At 34.7% G+C, this 21,202-nt stretch overlaps 1 protein-coding gene and 1 long non-coding RNA gene across 2 annotated transcripts in view; both read left to right on the forward strand.

Annotated features, from left to right (window-relative positions):
* The window catches only part of LOC149788696 (enoyl-CoA hydratase domain-containing protein 2, mitochondrial-like), a 104,005-nt gene that overhangs the window by 58,984 nt on the left and 23,819 nt on the right, over window positions 1-21,202 (forward strand). The window lies entirely within an intron of this gene.
* On the forward strand, window positions 4,448-20,420 carry LOC149788698 (uncharacterized). Its single transcript, XR_016424204.1, has 3 exons — window positions 4,448-4,503; window positions 13,459-13,584; window positions 20,293-20,420. It is a non-coding gene; the product is annotated as an uncharacterized LOC149788698 (long non-coding RNA).

The raw sequence follows: 21,202 nt of genomic DNA on the forward strand, positions 1-21,202 counted from the left end.
CTTCATTCTCATCAACAGGTTTTTGTTATTTCTCATCTTTTTATTTTATGTGTTCAAAGACCATCAATAGTTGTTCAATCTGATCAGTGAAGCTGATAACATCGTTCTCTAGGTTTTCGGCTGTTCTCATATTAATTTCTTCTGCTGAAGATTCTGCATCGTGGTGAAACCTTGCGATTGGAATAGGACTATATTCCTACTTCTAAATCTTCATTTCAGTTGAAAAACGTGTAGTTTTCTTCGATCTTTGAAGTCTGTGACAATAAATATACCCCCACTTTTGTCGAGGCATATTGCAAACGGCTTTGCTGGAACTCCTGTAGTGATGACCTGGATTACAGATCCATCAGGACTCAGATGATGTATATTGCTTGACTCGAATCCAACAACAAAGACGTCATCTCTGCCAACAAGAACTCCATATGGCAACTTAAGGTTACTAGGATTATATGAACTGCTTCTTGCCTTCCATGTCAAAACACAGCAGTGTACCACTGCCAGGTAAGGTGATGTAACATAACACAGCTACTTAGAAGTTTTAGTAACATCCATGGTACAAATAAAGAGCTGTAAAATTCACAAAACTTTTACGTCAATCAAGAGAACCTTGTCTTGTAAAATGAATAAAATAAATTTGAAAGAAAGGAATAGAAGTGACATAAAGATATGTATTATGGCAAACTACAAGTTCAAATTTCGAGTGGATGCGATCACAACTTAAAGGGCTTTGGATTAAAATTTGGTTTATAGATCGAACATACTGAATATGAAAATGCAAACAAGAAAGTCAGGACTTCCATATCAAGTACATATATAAATCACTGTTTATGTAATCGAGGTATCGACAATGCTATCATGTGAATTTAGACATAACACGTTACGTCCGTCTTATTTATTGTTTTAATTTATATCTTCCTTCTTTTGAATAAAGTCAAGCGTCTGCTTTACTAACTGTATGCACTCTACTGTCACTAACGAAAAAAACGTGTTCACAGTTATAGGTGTTGTCATAGTCATTCTGATGTTACTTATTTAGGCTCGAATAAACAGTAACAGAAGAAAGAGTGAAAACAAAAAGCTTTGAAAAATATAACAATTTATTTATTTCCCTGGAAAAATATTGTAAAAGTGGAGAAAAAAGAATGAACTTACGATTTTAAGAATCAAATCCAAAAATAATCCAATAATAATCCACGAATAAAATTTTAGAAGTCCTAATAATGAAATGTTCTAATGATTTCAAGTTCGAGTCCCGACAAAGGATCCAAGATGAAAGGCAATACAGTATGTTGTAACTTGCACTGTCTTGAAGTCTACAGTTCCTTGTAGAAACACAATAATTAATCCTTTGGTCTTGGAAATCAAAATAGAATTTTCAAGAAATGTCCTTGTTCAAGAATTTTGTATGAATACAATAATATTTCCAGAAAAACGAATTAATCTTTTAGAGTCCAAATAATCTGAGGAAAAATTAGCATATAACTCAAAAACTCAAAACTAGTCACAACTGAAGAAAACAACTTGACATCAAGTGTTTAAAAGCCCAAAAACTCTCTGAGATCTCTCTCTATAAACATCACTATTAATACTAAGTATTTCGCAATTTTGGAAATGCCTAAATGCGAAATAGAGGATCACGCGATCATGTTTACATACAAAATAAAATCACGTAGCCCCTCTATGTCCTTGATAAGAACCAATCATTTTACTCCAGAATAAAAATTGTTTACTTGACCCTCAATCAAGGTCAGGTACAAAGTCAAAAATAGAAACAAGTGATTCTATTATTAGGTATTTATGGAAAGATTCAGGTCAAACTGAATTTTCTGTAAAATATCAAATTCCTTGTAAACAAAATTACATTATATTGACATGTAAAGAAAATAAAAAGATTCAACCCCCCCCCAAAAAAAAAATCAAATCAAATCAAACACAAATTAAATCAAATATATGTAACAATACAAATATTTTAAAAGTTCCAAATCAACTTTCTTTAGGCTTTGATAATTAGAATAGAATCTTTAAAACCAAATGATTCTTAGAACAGATAGATGCAAGATAAGTCAATACATTTGGACCAAAAATGGTCCAATAGTACAGAATGATAATGGTGATGATGAAAATCAACTAGTCTATAGAACAAACTCATGTGGCTAAAAATATTTATACTTTTGATACGTGCTGTTAATAGAGAGTGAGTTATGCTTGCAGTGAACAAGGTTTTATATCTGTTGTCTTCTAAGCTTGTGTAATTTATCTCGAGGCGACCATTAAGGAATGTTTATTCATCATCATCATCATCATCATCATCATCATCATTGGTATTAGTAGTATAGTAGCAATAGTTGCATTACTTTAAGTAGTTGTAATAAGTAGTATAAAATGACCATATTTATCTGATTTTAGTGACTCGTCACTTATTCTTTCTTATATCACTTGCTCTTGTCTCCTCTGTTACCCTTTGTATAAGTTTACACGAGTTTTTAACATTGTCCTGGTAATAATTGTTCATTATCCCCTTAGATTACGTATCATGCGTAGCGTGATGTGTAAAAGAATTCAGACTGTTGTTGTAGGGTTTAACACCATTTTTCAGCACACAATAGGCTATACATGGCGGCCAGTATTAATGGTGGAGGAAGAACCCGGAAAAACCCCAGAAAGAACCACAGACCCACGAGAAGCTACTTGCAAGCTTTCTCACATACCTACATTGGCCGAATCCGAGACTCTAATAAGTTGTATAAGTTTACATGAGATTTTAACATTGTCCTGATAATATTCGTTCATTATCTCCTTGTCTTACCTATCATGCATAGCGTGATGTGTGAAATAATTCAGACTGAATAGAACACGTTGTTATTTCTCCCTCATAGTTCTTGCTGTTTAATAAATGTACTACTTTACATCTGAATCTTGGTTTGCAGAATAACTGTATGTGTATCAATGACGGTAAATTTATTGTCTTTCGTTGTATAAAAAACGGTAAACTTATTGTCAGTCGTTGTATCAAAATCGGTGAAATTATTGAATTTCGTTGTATCAAAAGCGGTAAAATTATTGTCTGTCCTTGTATCAAAACTGGTAAAAGTAGTGTCTGTCGTTGTATCAAAAATGGTAAAAGTAGTGTCTGTCGTTGTATCAAAACTGGTAAAAGTAGTGTCTGTCGTTGTATCAAAAATGGTAAAATTATTGTCTGTCTGTGTATTAATGACAGTACAATTATTGAGTGTCCGCTTTTCAATCACGGTGAAATTGTCCGCTCTGCGTGAATCCAAGACGATTAAATTATTGACTGTCTGTGTATCAAAGACAGTAAAATTATTGCCTGTCCGTGTACTGACTGTCTGTGTATCAAATACGGTAAAATTATTGCCTGTCCGTGAATCCAAGACGGTTAAATTATTGACTGTCCTTGTATCAATGACGGTACAATTACTGACTGCCCGCATAATGAACACACAGTGGTACATAATGTATCAACTAAAAAGGAATTATGAGGCTCTTGTATTAGATCGGATATCTCACTTCGTTTGAGGTCACTGCATAATTAAGATGCTCGCTTGTTCGAGCTTGGGTTCGAGGCGAATTTTTTCCACAGACATTTGGTGAGGTAACATGTAATATCACGTGATGTAGGCTTGTCATAATCGGAAAGTGGTTCAAGATAACCGTCAGTAGGTCAGACCTGCCTCTGACAGCCAGGGAACTATGTCTCACTGATCGGTTGCATTATTCCGGATAGTTAAGGTGCTTATCGCGGCAGTTTCGAGTTAATTTATCATTCTCATTATCATCATCAACATTAACAATTTCATCTATTTATGTATGGTCCTAATACCTACCGACTTGACAGTTAATATACAAAAGTAACTAACATCATTTACTTAAGTTGACGTGATCTGAGTAATATTTGCTGACGGGTTTATGGTAAGATTTGAATCATGGTGGTCTAAATATTTACATTTTAGTGATTTCAAGAATAATGTTAATGTTTAATTGAATAACACTGAACTAAATTGAGGCTTGATAACCTGGATAATCTTGTACTGTAGGGAATGATATCTAAACAAAGACTTAGTTTATTTCTCACATCCAGTGTACGTCTATATGAAATATAGTACTCTATACATCTATTTCTACTCATACATCTTCATTTTAATCGATAAATATGTAGTTTTCTTTTATCTTCAAAGTCTGTGACGATAAACATATCCCTACTTTTGTCCTGGCATATTGCAAACGGCTTTGCTGGAACTCCTGTAGTGATGACCTGGATTACAGATCCATCAGGACTCAGATGATGTATATTGCTTGACTCGAATCCAACAACAAAGACGTTGTCATCTCTGTCAACAAGAACTCCATATGGACACTTAAGATTACTAGGATTGTAGGTGAACTGCTTCTTGCCTTCCACGTCAAAACACAGCAATTAATTATTAATGCAGACCGCATGACAAGGGAATTTAGCAAGATCGTGGGGAGAAATTAGCACATCAGGTAAATAATTTGATTTAGACAAAATGACATATGCCATATATTAATATTGAAGGACATGTTTTGATAGCTTCATTTCGTTCAAGATTTGTTTGATCCTTTGAACTGATTTTGATATTCCCAGTTTCCATCTCATTCCAGCCAACTGAAATGTAGGCCAACAGAAGTTGAAAACAGGTCCATTTGCTTGTGTGGGAATTTGAATTTATTAGCAAAGAGACATCTCAGTAAGTAAAATCTGACTTAAACACTATAATTTTAATTTGTAGAAAAGATATGGACTCCCAAGTGAGATATTCCTCAAAATTTGACTTATCATTCCGATGTTATTTATATCAGAACATTACACAGTGATGCCCAAAACATAAATATCAGTTGCGGTCTTACATTGTTGGACTAGACGACACAATTCCTGCAAGCTACATGTCCATGACATTCAAGGTCCAATAATCATGTGATGTCAACAATAAACCCCAGCTACATGGATTACCACTTGACATAATTTGACCAAATTTGATGGAAACATCCAGAACAGGTGTTTCCATTTTAATTAAGTTATCTCAGTCCATATTGTCACTGTTACCATTACAAGACTTCTCAGAAAGTAATTGACCAGATTTGAGAATAAAGTGTCCTAGCTTAGATGACTTTTACTTGATAGAAAATAAAATAGCTTGTAGAAAGGTAATGTTTTATATACTATTCAGCAATAGCACCGATGTTAACTGAAATTAATTGCATCTTGTATACAAATGACATTGATCTGCTATCAAGTATGGTGTCAATTACAAATCAAGTGGATCCCTGAATGGCCAGGTGGTCTAAAGTTCTCACTGTTACAGATAGATGCCATTTCACCTCTGTTTGGGTTTGAGTCTTGGATTTGGCCATTGTGGTTATGTGACAAAACTTGCCAGTATCTTCTCGTGGGTCTGTGGTTCTTTCCAGGATTTTCCCGATTTCTTCCTCAACCATTTATACAGGCTGCCATTTATAGCCTAACTTATGCTGAAAAATGGCAATAAATCCTACAACAACAACAAGTAGATAAAAGTTACATCTTCCTAAGAACTGCTCAAGATAATTCAGACAAATTTGAAGGAAAGTGTATTGCTTGAAGGTCTTTCAGTTTTAAATAATAGAACATCATTTAACAACTTTTATTAAAAACCCAGTTATCAGATTTGACAGTGTTCTAGTTTGAAAGCCTTTCATATTGATATAAATTATTTTGATCCCTATCAAACATGATGATTGTTATTTAACATAGTGATATATTTACATGACATAAAAAATGTTATCTAAATATAACACTTTGTGTAATAACTTAAATAAATAAATAAATGCTTAACAGTGGAGAATATGACCAACTCTGAATGAAAGCATCCTGGCATAAAGGTCTTACAATATTTAACAAATGATGTTGATGTGCTGTGAAATATTGGTGAAGGTATTCAAACTGGATAAACCTTAGAATTATTTCTGTCACTGCTGTGTGCTGGAATGCACTGTACTGGAAGAAAGTTTAATATAAAGCATTCTACTGATCAAGACATATTGGTCAATTGTTTTTGCATTTTACTTTTAGGCAGATATCAGCCGGATGAGTGATCTCAGTCTGCTTGGGCCTCTTGTGGCTAATCATTTCAAGTAGCTTTGTTGTAGTGGTTCATTGGTTAGCAATACCAGACATGGCTCTGTAAAGGATTGGGTTAAGGTTTGAATTATACCATCAGGTCACCCTAGTACTAATATTAGTACCCTTACTCGTACCTCGTGGACAGGGTACTAACATGAACATATACGTGCTAATGGAGCAAGCCGGGTGTGATTCACACCCATCGCTCTTTTAGCCTAATAATAACACTTTAAACATGTTCCTTGCTTATAATCCAATAAATTGAGTAGTCCTCTTATTTAATAGCAGAAGTATCAAAAATCATTGTAGAAATAGGTGTAAATCTCGTTTACCTTTTTTAGCCGGTATTTTCATTTAGATCGTCTGCCATATTATTTCAAATAATGATTACTTCTGTTCTCAGCCTCATTTGTTTGTTTCCCATATAAGGACATTGACGCCTTTTTTGGAAATGTAAACAAATCGTAGTAAAAATTTGTCACCATTTGGGTCAGAAATTCTGTGCATTAAAAGTAAATACGGTTTATTGTGAACTTTGAAATTCCACCAAGAAGTGATTATTCGCCACTTGATTGATAATAATATAGAGTAGAATATCCAAAATATGGTCTGGCAAGCCTTACGTAAAAAAGGGGTCACGGCAAGAGTATCGCATTATCTGTCATGGCGGATAAGATAAGGTTAGAGTAACCATGCGAATTTATTTTATCGTGTAAGGGCTTAATAAATTCAAAATAAGCCAAACTTCTCTCACAACATGATTATACTTATGTATATGATTTCTACACTGTTTGTTTTTCTGACTTTAGTGATGATTTTTTTTGGCTCCATTACATGATATGGGATCGGTTTGTAGCCTCAACCACAACAAATCAAGTTGAGGCTATGACATCGTATCTAGTACAGGTCAACCTGGATGAGTAAAGGCAGGCACTTTACACCAAGTTTCCCTTGACCCTAAATTAATGAAACTTAATTGAAACAGATCAAAATCAGACCTGCTGCATATATACCAATGGAGTTTGACCAGCCCGTGGACTTAGTTGCATTTCAATAAACAAACTGATGTACAGAAATGTGACATTGATTTCAGGGTCAAAGTTTGTGACTGTTTATTTCTTTTATATGGTTTCAGTTTAGACACAAACTTGATTATGACATCAGAAGATTATAAAAGTTTTGACTTCCAGTTTGTTCTTTGATACATTTTATATATGATAACACAAATAAACAATAAATTATTATTGTCTATTTATGAAATAGTTTCAAGGTCAAAGGTCATGACTAAGGTATTTGTACTGTATATATCTAGTGGGCATCTTGGATGAAAGTTAGTGTCAAGAACATTTGCTTGTTTCCATTTCATAGTTTGGAAAAAAAAGTGGAAGGAAGGAAGAAACTGACTTCTGGATTCCCACTGATCTGAGGAAGGGTAGGGGTGATAGCAATAGAAAGTCAGTTTGTGTGGCGGTGGGACTCTTGTTGAAAATTAAGGACTTTTAAATTTTAAATGACTTATGTTAAATATAACTTTATTGAGATGTTGTAATTTTAAGTACTGCATTTAGTATATATGTTCAGTCTTAAATGCAACAAACTCGGCTTATAAGTATATCATATATATAATAAATATTTTATTGTTATGGTTCTAAGTAACATTGCAGAAAAGTGTGACGGTTTTATTTTTTCATAGTTATATTCCTTCTAGAGAGCCAGTACAAATTTATGATAACACATACTTTTTTTTATTCTTGTTTTAAAAAGTATTTTATGTTTTAAATTGATTAGCTATTAGCCATGATTAGTATTACATATTACCAGTTATTGGCCAGAATGATCAATTTGTTATCATGATGCATACATACATGTGTTCTTTAAAGTAAATTTGCAAGTATTTTGTGAGAATTGTTATCTATCCGTTTTTCAAAATTGGGAAATTTAAGTGGTTCCATGAATAACTGTTTATCTCTGGTTCCTTGAATAACTGTTTATCTGTGGTTCCTTGGATAACTGTTTATGTTTGGTTTCTTGAATAACTGTTTAACTGTGGTTCCTTGAATAACTGTTTATATGTGGTTCCTTGGTTTACTATTCTTAGTAAAACACTCGATGTATTCAGTTTCATCAAAATTATATTAAACTATGTACTTATTTTGTCAAAAGTAATGAATGGGTCTTTATATAAGTTGATATACCATTTGGTGGTCTAGCTATAAGTTGATATGCAATTAGGTAGTATCTCTATAAGGTAGCATACTATTAGGTAGTCTCTCTATAAGGTAGAATACTATTAGGTAGTCTCATTATAAGGTCGCATACTATTAGGTAGTCTCACTATAAGGTAGCATACTATTAGGTAGTCTCACTATAAGGTAGCATACTATTAAGTAGTCTCACTATAAGGTAGCATACTATTAGGTAGTCTCATTATAAGACAGTATTCTATTAGGTAGTCTCACCATAAGTTAGTGGGAGCCCAGAGTGCCTAGTGGTCTAAATTGCTCACCATTACGGATCACTTCCATCTCACCTCTGTCTGCGTGGGTTCAAGTTTCGGATTCATCCAGTGTGGGTACACGATGAAACTTGCCAGTAGCTTCTCGTGGGTCGGTGTTTCTTTATGTGGTTTTTATTGTATAACCTATCTTGTGCTGAAAAATGGCATTAAATTCTACAACAACAAGATAGTATACCATTAGGTGGTGTAGCTAGAATAAGCTATTAGGTGAAGGAATATGGTATTATTGTGACATAAAATATTTTGTTTTGGCTTCATAATCTTTCATTTACAGCTTGAATTTCTTTTTGCCAGAACAAATTAGAAATCTTATATGATTCCTTTGTTCCAATTATTGTGAAAGAGATTGTTGGCACCATTGATTTTCAGTAGCTATTTTTAAAGAACTTTCTGTCTATTGATGATTATTGAAACCATAGCAACCAATGTTTTAGCTTGGGAGTTCATCTCTCAAAACCAATGACATATTGGGTAATGGCTGTTACTAAAAGTTGTTTGTGTTTCTGATAATAAGGCACTTGCTTTAATTGGTCTCTTTTAGCCATGAAAAGCTAGACAGTATATATAAAGGGACATAGAAGCTAGACAGGGTATATGAAGGGAGATAAAAGCTAGACAGGGTATATAAAGGGAGGTAAAAGCTAGACAGGGTATATAAAGGGAGGTGAAAGCTAGACAAGATATATAAAGGGACATGAAACCTAGACAGGGTATACAAAGGGACATAAAAGCTAGACAGGGTATATAAAGGGACATAAAAGCTAAACAAGGTATATATAGGGACATAAAGGCTAGACAGGGTATATAAAGGGACATAATGCAGTCTGATCCTGAGAAGCATATAGAGAAAACTGGAGCTGGGGAATTCAGGTTTTTTATGTCTGAATATTTGTTTTATAATCATATTACTCATCAACAGATCAATAAAAAGCTTCGCATGCCTTTTATTTCATCCTCATTATTTTCATATTCCTATACCTCTTTCCATGACTTACTTTTGATCCCATCCCCATTATTTAAATCAATACAAAATACATAATTAACAGGATGATACAAAGCAGGTCTTCTTTTAATTGAGTGTCTAAGTACAACAAATACTTCTGGAATTTAGAGATCAAAACAAAGTTAGCAAGATATCAAAGTTTCATTTCAAAATTATGATACCAGTTTTCATCTTATTCAGCAAAATGTGGACGTTTTCTTTTCTGGTTTGTTGTTTTGGGTGTGACATCGTTGTCAGTTTAATATATGTAGCAGCTAATATAACTGGCGGAGGAAGAATGCTGGGAAAACATCGATAAGAACTACCAATACATGGGAAGCTACTGGCAAGCTTTCTCACAGACCTACATTTGCAGAGCCCAAGACTGGAACCCACATGCATGAGGTGAAATAACAGTGATCAATAAAGACAAGCATTTCAGACAACTCGGCTACCAGAGACTCACAATCAGTCATACAGAAGTCAGACTCGTACACTGTTCTTCAATGACATGTAGAGGCTGTAATACCAGATCGACAGAAACCTTTCAGTATGTAACAGATTGGTATGAGTACTGATTAACATTTCCAAACTGTCTTGTGGTTTTTGATCTATGTTTTTGCATATGATCTCATTAGGTATTCTTGCATTACGTATGATAAGCAAATCTCAACTTTCAGTGAAGGAAAATAGTTAATTTCGAATTTACATTTTTAAGCAAGTTATTATGAATAAGATCCTGAACTAAATATCTCCCGGGATCTTCTTATGGCACTTAATTTATTATTCAGGAAACTTGATGTAATTACTCTATGCAGTTTCCTAGATCAGAATGGAACACAATTTCTCACCCATGTGACAGAGAAATCTGCTTGTTTTCTTAACCTTACTTTTCCTGTCTCGGTCTAGTCATCTCAGACCAATCGTCTCAGTCAAGGTGTCCACGTGCTCAGAACTACTCTTAAAAAAGAAACCCTTTTTGTCTTCTGCTGTGTCTGACGTAGTTGTACTAAAATCAAACAACAACAACACCATCAACATATTCATAGCAAAATTATAGTAACTTAAGTTAAATCCATGTTTGAGAACACGCCTTACAAAAACATTTAGAGAGAGACAAAGACTAACGCTAAAGATGTCGTTCTTTTTGGTATTATGCTTGTTTGTTCCACACAGCATGGTCAGTTCTATCCTATATGCAGTCCTAGCTCAGGACAGTTTTAAATCAGCGTCATTAAATGTAGCTAAAGCTACCTAACTAATTTTAAATACTTTGTGTGAAACAAAGTATACACTGTTAGCTACATTTAATGATGCTGACCTGAAAAAGACTGTGCTACAGATAGGATAAAATTCTCAGTGCTGTGTGAAATGAACAATATAATAGGAAACACTGCTCCATGCATATAGACTATAGACGTATACACTTCATAGCCTCCCAACTCTCTTAACAACTGCCGAAAACTTAGTAACAGCCAGAAAAGTGTTATATAAAAACATACTTTTTTTTTACATGCTTTTTTTCTAATTTTGTTAAGCATCTCCATTGTGCCCCGGTTGAATCAAAAAGATACCTACAATATTTAATGACAAATAATACACTTATGAGCCAGAATGAATCATTTAACCGTCAGCATATAATTCCATAAGCAAATTTCACTGTAGCACTTGCCATATTTTCAGGACAGAAAAATAAATCTTCAAATAATCTGTGAACTTGAAAGTTTAGCACATAGTTATCCGCTAGAGTCCGTTTTTGGAGGGTCTGTTATTATACACAGATGTAATTTTACAATCAATATTTAGCACAACACTAATATGTCACACACAGTTTTACCTACTCCAGAGAAAAGAATAGTTATATACGGTAGTTTCCCCATGAATAATCTAAAGAAAGATGTTACTCTTCGTTATAGCTTGTACCAAGTATAACTAGAGTAGGGATGAGTAGCCAATATCGTTTTATCATTTACAATATATCTTTTCAAAATTGGAACTGATGCAAAAAACAGTTTCTTGTAATAAATATTAATTATTTATTGTCAGTTTCATATAACATCATTATATTTAATGTGATAATACATCATTATTGGGGCCCCGAGTGGCCGAGTGGTGTAGAGCGCTCTCCGTTACGGATCACTTCCATCTCACCTCTGTCTGCGTGGGTTCGAGTCTAGGAGTCGGCCATTGTGGGTATGTGAGAAAGCTTGCCAGTAGTTTCTCGTGGGTCGGTGGTTCTTTCCGGGGTTTTCCAGGTTTCTTCCTCCACCATTAATACTGGCCGCCATGTATAGCCTATCTTGTGCTGAAAAATGGCATTAAACCCAACAACAACAACAACAACAACATCATTATTATGCGACGTTTTATGTTTTTATTTTTCTTTGCTCACGCATATAAACTGTGTACTTCGGAGGCAACGGTCACACCACAGCCCTCATTAACATATTTATATTAATGCGCCACATGTAAACATTGGACGTGAACACTAGTGCAGAATTCTTTTTACTTTAAAGGAAAATATTGGGTGAGAAAAATAATCTATGTTGAGGGTTGGACCGAGACAAGGAAATCTCAGTAGCAGGTTTATATTATATGTCTCCCCACTCGGGCAAGCCTCATGGGGAGACAAATAATATAAACCCTTGACTGAGATTTCCTTGTCTCGGCCCAAACCCCAACATAGATTCTATACGTCTGTCCTTGTGATATGTGATGAGGTTCTGTGTGATATGTATTGATTACCCAGACACATTATCCTGAGCCGACCTGTCCTAAAACTAACCTTTTAATGCTGAGCGCCTAGTGAGGCAGCTGTTAGTACCATTTTTGAAAGTCTTTGGTATGACTTGGCCAGGGTTTGAACCCACGACTTCCTGCATCCGAGACAGATGCTCTAACCACTAGACCACCAGAGCTGTTGACCCCTTAGATAGGAGAACCAGCCTGAGTTCTTCACACGCTATAGACAAATATCCTGCTCGAAATTGTATCTAAATAAGATTTTGGTACAAAATCCTTTTTAATAAAAAACACAACACAACAGGCCAGAACAGATGGCTATGTGTACTTTTGCTATATTGTTTGTATGCTATAGATGTTGTAAGGATGGCTGTATATAAAATTTCACACAAGATGTCTATTTGTACTCTTGATATTTAAAAACGAATTTAACATTTTATTAGAATTTGGATTTGTGTTATTTTCCTGTTTTTCTTAATTTCCTAAGAATGATTACCAATTACTAAATTTTATCCTACTTTAAACATGAAATGGTATCTCATTCCTTGGAGTATTTATTTAGACGAGCGTCGGCTACACCCTGTATAAGGAGCCACATTATCTTTGTATTCATCATGTTGCTCCTTATTTGTGGGCATAGCCTTTGTGCCACCTCAAGCGGCTTATAAAAACATTTACAGGTGTAAAAAGGCCTAAAAATAAATCAAAGAGTAACAAATTCTGCTTGTGTTGGTTAGGGAAACCAATTGGGTTAGTGTTAGTATTTTGTTTCTGTATCCTGATGTTTTTGTATAGTCTGTCCATATACTATGTCAGGTTTTTTCTAGAACTTCTCTCTGGGCCTTTCCACTTTGCATATCGCCATGTGACATAACCCATTGGTATCTACGCCCTATACTTCTAACAGAACGCAGTTCCCTGTGACCTGTCTGGATTTTGTTGTACAAAATTATTTTTTATAGTTCTTGTGGTTAGTGTATTTGGTTTCCCTATTTGTAGTTGTTATTATTTATTAGTGTTTTGATATGTTTTGGGGACATCGAAGATTAGATTTTAAAATTTCCATTTTCTTCTCAGAAATCCCACACTCTACGCATGTGAGGAAAGAGCTCTGGCCTGTGCACATGCTGGAACTGCCCCTAAGCGGATGGTCAACCAGGTCCCATCCTCCACAATGACTCTCTCATGTCCTCTGTGGTACAGGTTCGTATTTTTCTGTTGTTTGTCTTTAAAATTGTATATTGTCTTAGTCTTATTTCTTAAACATTGTCTTTATTATATAATTTGTAAATACTAAGATCAATTTATTATCATTTAGTCCATCTAAATATAACAGATTTTCACTTCAATATCTCCCGTTCTGGTAACATTTCAGGATAAAGTTTATACAATCGTCTGCATGTATAGTTTCCTTGTCAGGGCGGTTCATTAGAGTGAAACCACAGTATACACATAGCCTCCGAAGCAAAGGTTGGGTTCAGTTCCTTTTTATTCTTTTAATCCTTTCAATTATATTTGCTGTTTTAGTTCTATGGGGTTAGGTATTCCTAAGCCTCCTATATATATGGCCATGTATAACGTATCCTTTTTCAAATAGTTCATCTTTTTATACCAGATGTATTGTATAATTTATTTGTCCAATTCCTTTAACTGTTTATTATCTAGATCTATATTCTTCATTATAAAATTAACATTGTTATACATATACGTTTTGGTCACTTGTGACCGCTCCATTAAGCATAGTGGCATATATCTATGTTCTCTTTTATTTTTGTTTTCATATATTTATAGTTTTCTATATCTGTCTGGTGTGTAGGAGTCCTGTGTGATTCCCTTGTCTGCTTCCTAATTTGAGTATTTCCATCATATCATGATTAATTTTTTATCTTGAGACCTTTCCAGATTTTTTCAGATACTTTTCTTAAGTGATGGGATGAGTTTTCATCTTGGGTAAAGTTTATACAATTGTCTACATGTTGGAGCAATTTTATTTCAGGTTTGGGATTCAAATTGCCTCAATATTTTGCATCCCTGCCTCACCAACCTTTGTATTTCAGATTCTTACATTATTGCTCTGATTACTTGTACTCTAGAGGTCATTCTACTATACAGTTTTTGTGTCCATTTTCGGAAATTGTTTCCAAAGCCAAATTTTCCAGAACCTTCTGTACGTAGTTGTGTTCAATTCAATCTAACGCTTTCTCCTGGTCAAAGAAGACCATGGCCCCCATTTGTCCTGTTATCTGGATACATTTGTTTTTATAATTAGGATATTATTCTGTATATTTCTACCACTCTCTCCACAGCTGTTGTTATTGTTGATTATTTTCCCCATTCCACTTTTTATTCCATTTGACAAGATTCTACTGAGTATTTTATAGTCACTATTTAAAAGGGAAATTGTCCTCCAATTTTTAAGTTCTTCTGTGTTCCCTTTTCCTTTATAGATAATTGTAATTAACCCCTCCCTCATCATTTTAGTCATTTGGCCTTTACCCAGGAAAATGTTATTGTATGATAATTCCAGTATTGACATAAGTTCATTTTGAAATTTTTAATAGAACTCCGCCATTAGGCCGTCCATCCCTGGTGATTTCCCTTTGGTCATTGATGAGAAAGCTGTCATTATTTCTTCTTTTGAGATGAAATCATCACACATATTCTTGTGTGTTCTGACGAGATCATCTCGCTTTCTACTCCCTGTAGGTATTCTTCTATTTCTATATTTGGAGTAGTATATAAATCTGTGTAATAATTTGTTTTGTATTCTAGAACTTCCTTCCTTTTTCTGTATATATCATCCTTTTCTCTCCCTTTAATCAGTTATATGTTTTAGGTCAGATCCGTAAAATCTATCTAATCTACTTGCTTGATCTTCCCCATACTCATGTAAAGTTTCTCTGCATTGTATTAATCCTTCTGTATGCATCATATAATTTATTCACTTTAAAAAGGTTGTTCATTATTTGAAGTTTCTCTTAAGAGTTTATCATTTGGGGTTAAGTCTGATTTCCTATCAATATTTCATCCCCGATCCAATTGAAATCCTCTCCCATTATAAAGTTGTCCAATGTGTACCCCAGAATATGATCGTTTAAATTTTCATTAAAAATGTTTTTTTTTTTATTCTATTGTGTCAGAAAATATATGTTCACTAAATTCCAATCTTTTATTTATATGAGTAATACTCTCCTGTTACCTGAACGTTTTCCCCATGTTATATTTCTATTATTTTTAATTATTATTGCTACTCCTGCTTCTTTATCACTTAAATTATCACATTTGATTATTACTGCATTAAACTTCTCTTTGTATTTTGTCCTAATTTCTTGTTAGATTGTTGTGTATTTCCTGCAGGAATATTATATTATATATCTGTGTTACCTCTTATAGTTTTCTCATCTTTTAATCACTTATTCCATTTATATTAATGGAAGCTATATTTACTTTTGGAATTCATTTTTTGTGTGTTTGTGTGATAGTTTGAACTTTCGCTCCAGCCATCCCCAGAGCTTGTTCAATTTTGTCTTCGTTTGAGTTAGATTGTTTTTTTTTTTCCGAATTGTTTACATCCAAATTTGAGCTGTCTGTTATTATTTTCCCAGATTCTATAGAGTAGCTTATGCTTTGTCCATAACTTATCATGTCTGTCATTTTTATGAGTAATTTGTCATCTTGTTGGTAATGTCCGTAATCGGTTTAGAGTTACTACTTGAATTATCTGTTTCCATTTGTTCCTTTTGTTCTGTTTTTTTAATTTAGTATAGCGATATATTGTGTGGTGGAATTACCATAATGGATATTTTATATTCCTTCTCAAGGTAATGAAGTCTTTGGATTCTTCAGGTGTTGATGGGGATTTTTTCCTCTTGCTTCTTTATGTTTTCTTATTTTTCTTATTCTAGGCCCTTTAATGTTTCATACACATATACATGTAATATACAGGTTCCTGTCTTCATTAAATATGTGTTACATCAAAACAGTGTAAGTATTACCTCACTAAAAAGCATTTAGTTATAACACAGCATACAGTCCTGTCTCTTTATCAGGCCCTTCATAACAATGTAAGCATTACATCACTAAAAGGCATTTAATTATAATACAATATACAATGCTTTATCTTTGTCTTAATATGCAACACTCCCTCACTATAACAATATAAGAATCATAGAAGGCATTTTATTGTAACAGTATACAGTCCTTCCTCTTTATACAGCTCTTCATAACAATATTCAGCACTTCTCATTATAAGACCCTTGATCATAATATTATCACTATCTCATTACAAGGCATTTAATACAGTACTCCCACATTATACGATCCTTTATTATAACTGTTGTAATGAGGGATTGTTGAATTATTCCATTTTTGTACTTCAGTCTTATATTAGACCAATGGTATGCATGCTATTGTAGCCCTTAACATCACCAGCACTGCCTATTGTAGCTAATTAAAGAACAAAATATCTTATCCAATGATTATGCATCCATCCATCTTCTATTGTTTGGTATAGGTTGCCCAGCAACCCTTTTTGGTTATTGATATTGATCATGCATCCAAGCATTTTCTATTGTTGGTTGGATTGACCATAGGATGGACAGAGAAAGTTGCAAAACAAAAGATTGTTTAATGCATTTAACTTCTTGGTCAGTGTTTGTTTTGTTCATAGTGAAGGTGGTCCAAATGGCGGCTATGATATGTAGTATTGAACACTTTATTGTACATGGAAAAAACTTTTGTACACTCCTCCTTTGTGGCTGAAAATAGTGGCGGTCCACGGTCTATGATCACTATAATTTCTGGCATAAAACCATCCATTGTATTGCAAATACAAACTTTGTATGACTTAGACTTTCACAGTTCTGATAAAATGATCACTGTTCAGTAGCATGCACACTATCACATGTTGAACAAATGCACTAGTTTCTAAATAGAGCACCTGAAAATGTTTTATAATACTGTAATATTTGGACAACCAGTCTGATCTAATTGTCTTGTACTACCTGATGCCCAGTCAGCTCCAAGTGTCTTACACCACCTGATATGTAGTCTGTTCTGATTGTCTCACACCATCTGATATGTGGTTTGTTCTAATTGTTCTCACACCACCTGAAATGCAGTCTGTTAAAATTGTTTTGTACGCTCTGGTATCTAATCAGCTCTTATTGTCTCGCAACACCTGATGTTTAGTCAGTTTTTCTAATTCTTTTGTAGGACTTGATTCCCAGTCAGCACTTATTTGTACACACCACCTGATATGTAGTCTATTCTGATTGCCTCACACCAACTGATATGTAGTCTGTTCTGATTGCCTCACACCACCTGATATGTCGTCTGTTCTGATTGCCTTACACCTCCTGTTATGTAGTCTGCTCTGATTGTCTCACACCACCTGATATGTGGTCTGTTCTGATTGCCTTATACCATCTGATAAATAGAGCACCTGAAGATGTTTTATAATGCTGTAATATTTGGACAAACAGTCTGATCTAATTGGCTTGTACTACCTGATACACAGTCAGCTCCAAGTGTCTTACACCATCTGATATGTAGTCTGTTCTAATTGTCTCATACCACTTAACATGTGGTTTGTTCTAATTGTTCTCACACTAACCGCTCCGATGGCCTAGTCGTTAGAGTGTCCGCTTCAGATGTGGGAGGTCTGATATGTGGTTTGTTCTAATTGTTCACATGCCACCTGAAATGCAGTTTGTTCTGATTGTTTCACACAATCTGATTGCAGTCTGTTATAATTATCTCACACCACTGACGGTTGGATGGTTAAATATACAAAAAGGCTGAAATTCAATGAACAACAATTTAATAACAATTCAGTAATCAAATGACTCAAATTTCCAATTACACTCCTTCCGCTCGACCCTTTAATAAGCCTGTTGCATCACTTGATTAGCAGTGTGAGATTGATTTCCACCTGTCCTGGTATTTCTGTTCACCTGTTGTATCCTTTCTCTCTCCTATTTTTCCCGATTCCTTCTCCTCTTCCTACCCGACCTTTGTCCAAATTCCATCTCCTCCTCAACTGTTTCTAGACTCCTTCTCATCCTCATACACATTCTCTAGACTCCTTCTCCTCCTCCTCTACTTTCACCCCCATGACTACCTTCTATCGACTTAGACTGTCTCGGCTACAGTCTCCATTCCGTCTCCAACTCCTGAAGACTTGGAACTCAATGGAACCGGAAGTTCTCTGTCCCATAAAAAAGCTTCATGTGAAAGTGATATGCCATCTGTTCTAATTGTCTCACACCACCTGATATGCCATCTGTTGTAATTGTTTCACAGCGTCTGATTTGCAGTCTGTTATACTTGTCTAACATCACCAGATATTTAGTCCGTTCTAAATATCTTTCACCACTAGATATACAATGAGAGGTTATGAGAAGTTTTATTCAATTTTGGTTTCTCCATGTCTCATATCAGTCAACCAGTGTTGTTGAAGATGTGGTCAAAGGTAAAAAATTATGAAATCAAATTATAATATTTAAATATATTAGAATCACAATCTTTTGAATAAATCACAATGCATAGTTATCTATTTTTACATTCTTCTTTATACATGTGTCTCAAAATAAAAACAGATGAACACAGTTACTTGACCACTCACTATAATTTGAGGACGTGCCAGACTAAGTAAAGGACTTGCCACTAACAAGGATCCATTTGCCCTGGACCTTATCTTCAGCCCCTGCTTTAGAATAGACATTAGTATCCACATGGGATTTTCTCTAAATCACTTCATGTCCTAAAAGAAAATGGCACCATGGAGGTTGCTAGTTCCTTTCTCTTCAGTCAGATGGGGTTTTCTCTGAAATATTTATAATGAATGAGTGATCAAGACAGCAAGGTATGATCAAGACAGAAATGTCCGCTGAATGAGCGATCAAGATGGCAAGGAATGATCAAAACAGAAATGTCAGCTGAATGAGTGATCAAGACAGCAACATCAGTTAGATGAGTAATCAAGACAGCAATGACAGTCAGATGAGTGATCAAGACAGCAATGTCAGCTAGAGGAATGATCAAAACAGCAATGTCAACTAGAAGAGTGATCAAGACAGCAATGTCAGCTAGATGAGTGATCAAAACAGCAATGTCAGCTAGATGAGTGATCAAAACAGTGATGTCAGTTACAGATGAGTGATCTCAATCCAACTTAGGTATCTTGTTGCTACTCATTTGGAAGAGATTATCATCTTGGAATTGTCACTGAAAGATTTCATACACATAATGGTTGCAGTGGATCAGTGGTTAGCATGACATGAGTATCACTGAAGGGTTTGGGTTCAGGTTCAAATCATACCATCAGATCACCTTAAATAACTGAACCTAAATGAAAAGGATGAAATCCAGACCTGCAGTATGTATTCTAATGAATTATGACTTGATTTCAAACTTGGCATTGAAAAGTAATATGGAAGGAGATAAGAAATTGACTTTTTTATGGATCCTACCAGTCTGTGGTGTGGTGGGGAAGGGAAATAGGTAAGGTGGGACTCTTGTTTTGAAAATTTGGGATTTTCTGCCTCAATTTATTCTTGAGGTAACTTGATGTAGTAACCCTTTGCAGAATTCAGCATAATGCTTGACCACAGTGTTTTTCTAAATGCTATGTCATGCATTTCTTCCTGTACCATTTATTGGTTTGCAATTACTTCATGTCTTTTTCATGAATATTCATAGGTTCACTAGCAGCTTGAAATAAGTATGGTATGGTTATGATTGAATTAAAAGGTCAAGGTTATGTGACAGAACTGCTTAAAATTGTAGACTGAATTTTCATTTCTTTTGTGTGTGTGTGTGTTACAGTATATAATGAAATGAATTTACTATTGATTTCTAGCATAAAAATTCCAAAGCAGTACAGGTAGCCACTATCTGACTTTATTTAAGGGTCCCTCTCGACTTCTGACATCCAAGCCAATCATTGCCACTGCTTCTGGATATGTAGTAGCTGGAGGCATGGAACTGGCGTAGCAGCAGGGAGGGCGAACAGACCAGGTTTGTTCCTTCGATTGAAGGCTCCTGCGAAATAATCTTTTTTAGAAACCTCTATTTTCAAAATTAAAAGCTTCTACGGGATGTTATTTTTGCCTCAGCCATTATATAAGGCATCACATAGGTACTTGCCCTCCCTGCTGCTATACGTGACCAAATTTTAAAATATTTCGATATCGTGTTCGTGGATCATGTAAATTTATCGTGGTGAATCCATGCGGAGTTAACTGAGCACGACTAAATAAATTTTTTAATTTAACTATATCCGTGTCGCTGTTACACCATGTTTGATGCATATTTCTTAGCGTGTGCGTGTCAACGCCGTTAAATACTGCTAGAATATTACAGTTATCTCTAATTACTTTGGGAATCTGCGTGTATCTCTGAGTTACATAAATAACATCAGTATTTTTATGTCGACCACGAGAAAATATCCTTGCTGGATTTGCTTGTTTGTCTAACATTACGCCGTTGTACACAACTAAATTATTAATATCTCCGTCAAGGTCATCAACTGATGGTGCATCATTAATATCAGTGACAAATTCAATAACATTTTCGTTATTGTCATTTATCAATGATGCATTTTGATTAAAATCTTTTAGTACCTCATAACATCTCTGATCGTCAACAGATGGTGCAACTAAATATAGTTTATCCCATTTTAACCATCTCATTATCAAATTTAACAACAACTGGGTCTTACCTGACCCTGATGGTCCTATTGTTATCATTCTAATGGAATTAGGCAATGCCGCATGATGTTTAACTTGTTCACGTTTTTTTATAGCAGAAAAATCAATTA

Source organism: Sinohyriopsis cumingii, chromosome 11, assembly GCF_028554795.1.
Source record: "Sinohyriopsis cumingii isolate HCF-2022 chromosome 11, ASM2855479v2, whole genome shotgun sequence".
Taxonomy (NCBI): Eukaryota; Metazoa; Mollusca; class Bivalvia; order Unionida; family Unionidae; genus Sinohyriopsis; species Sinohyriopsis cumingii.